Here is a 3011-nt window from a genome sequence, read left to right as displayed (position 1 = left end):
GAAGGAAGGTAGCTAGAAAACGAGTGCTTAAACGTCAAAGAAGAGGCAATGAGACAAAAATGACTTCTCTTGAGATTCCTACTAATGGATGCATGGCATCTTCTCAAACTCACTTAGGGCACTCATGTCCTTTTCTTTCCTTTTTATATTGTTATTCTTGTCTTTTTTTAATGTTCATTCCAAGTTAAATACCATTTATCGACAAATACAATACTTGAATATTCAATCTAGTACTTGTGATGTGTACGTTTATGGTTTAATTTATGTGTTTTAATTGTATTTATGTGTTGAATATGATCACACATGTATTTGTAGGTAAAAGAGGTTGTATACAATAGGTAATAATATAATTTACATTTATGATTAATTGAATATCAATCAATACTAATTGATTGATAATAGATTCTTAACACTTCTCCTCAAGTCGGATCGCATATATTGTATGCTTCGAGTTAGTTACAAATTTAATTCACTCGAGAACCCTTGAGAGATTTGGTAAACATATCAGCCAATTAATCTTTTGATTTGACAAATTTTGTGGTTATTTTTCCTGTTAGTACCTTGTCTCTTACATATTGACAATCTATTTTTTTTTATGTGCTTTGAAAAATTGCATACTCAACTACTGGAATTTATGTAAACCGTTACATGGGTTGATGTAATCGGTTACCACTGTTATGTCAAAATTTTAGAAATTCATAACTTGAGTTCTGGGTGTCCGTTTGAGGTGTCGTTTAAAGTGTTGGAAAGCTAACACAATGTACTTAATTTAAAAATAAGTTTGAGAACCTAAAAATAATTGATTTTGGTATTTGGTGATAAGTGGTGTATAATTTGCATGGTGTAATGTAATGAATGTATGAATGGTGTATGGTTATATGATGTGTTGTTGCAATACCAATATTGAATGCTTGTAAAGCATGAATAGATGATTAGTATCTGGTTTGGTGTGGCAAATTGATTAAGGGGAATGCCCTTGTATGTGTTATTGTAGTTGCATGTCATTCATAAATCATGCAGCAAGGTGTTTGGACGGTGGTCCTTTTTTGTTGAGCCTTAATCCTATGGTGGGGATTGGGTGTGAGTAGCTGGTTCCAAGTGAGAATCGATGAAGCGTTACCTATGGTGATGAAGACGATTTTTTGTGTGCTCTGATCCTATGGTGACAGTCGGGAGCGAATGAACCTGAGAATTCATATTTAGCACCACATGCATTGAGTCATAGAGTTTGGTCTCATTGCATTGCCTTATATATATATATATATATATATATATATATATATATATATATATATATATATATATTGTTTGGAATATTTGGAGTGAGAATTGTTGGTTGGATAGTCATATATGTGATATTTGTATACTTACATATTATTATGCAATTTTATTTTTATGATTGTGATTTCTCACCCTTTCTGTTTGAATGTTTTCTCCACGTGGATAACATGCAGATTCTCAGGAGTAGAGGTGTGGAAGTTAGCGGGAGAGGGTGCTCTTCTTTATGCTTTTGTTGAGTTGATATCTGCTCTGATATGTAACACTGGGGGAGAACGGTTGTTTTGTTTATATTGGGAGGAAACTATATGTATATCTTTGTTGTTGGATAGTTTTTATGTTTGATAATTTTTTATGATTATTGTGGTTATAACTCATGTTTGAAAAGTAAAACCATTAGTTGTTGATGCTTTTCTGTTGCTAATAAAATATTGGAGTTTAGACTTGAATACTTTTTGAATGATTTTTTAATATTTATATTAGTGTGGTACATATCCTATTATATGAGCTACTGGAAATTGAATGTAACATCAATTCAAACATCAACTTCATGGATTTCATCCTTCTACTTTCCAAATAAAAGATTCCTTCAGCAGACTACAATAGCCATGATATTGAATGATCGTCATAGGCCAGAATCAATCTGTCTAGATTAAGATTGCTTCTCCTATACCTTAAACACACAATGATCCTTGCAAAACAAATGTTCTATCATGTGAAGACACCACATAATTGAGACCCAAGCTTAAGGAGAACCTTCCCATGACAAGAAGGCGATAATTATACTTCCTTTCTTAAAAACCATGCTCCATTTGTTCCTAATAGGATTACCAACTGCTCCTTGCTCCAAACAAAGTTCTGAAATGTTCATCCAAGGTGGTTCGGATGATCCTTCAGCAAATAACCAGTCACCCACTTAGGTTGATATATCTCCATAGTACGCACCCCTTTGATGGTCTCTTTCACTACACCAGAACAAGAGTTCAATGTTCTCATATACTTGATAGGTGATATCAAATTTAAGTAAACAATATTCATTCTATCTGAGAGACACACCAGTCAAACATATTGTGAAAAATAAATTCTCAATTACACTGATGTCAAGAAATTATCTCATACATCTCTTCAAGAATCTCCAACACCAGATCAGGAATTCTTCTTCGCCAACTACTAATACCTTGAAAATTAATCATTCTCCTACTTAATAGCAGTACATACTATGGTTAGTTCACATCCACACAATATTCTCCCTGTTCCAACTCCATTATAACAATCTGTTTCCAATGAACAAGATCATAAACATTGGGCTTCTTTGATTAGAGAAATATGCCAGATGTTAGAGAGGATGTCTCTGATATATGAGCTTGACCTTCATACTCAAGAAGTCTGGATGAGATACCACCTAGGGCATCCAGTAAAGACAAGAAAACTTTGAAAAGATTAGTTAACAGTTTCTTTCTGAATGAAGTGTTATACAAGAGGAACTTTGACATGGTCTTGTTAAACGTGGAATATCATATGAAATTTTTCGATTATCTTTCCCTTATGAATAAACGTGGACTATCATATGCAAGTTTCAAGAATTCCATTCCCTTCTCCAAAAACAAGGACTATCATATGTAATTTATGGAATTTCTTTCTCTTCTCCAAAAACGTGGACTATCATATGCAATCTTTGGAATTTCTTTCTCTTCTCCAAAAACATGGACTATCATATGCAAATTCAGGAATTT

The sequence above is a fragment of the Vicia villosa genome, linkage group LG6 (genome assembly GCF_029867415.1).
Source record: "Vicia villosa cultivar HV-30 ecotype Madison, WI linkage group LG6, Vvil1.0, whole genome shotgun sequence".
NCBI lineage: Eukaryota > Viridiplantae > Streptophyta > Magnoliopsida > Fabales > Fabaceae > Vicia > Vicia villosa.
This window is presented reverse-complemented; position numbering follows the sequence as displayed.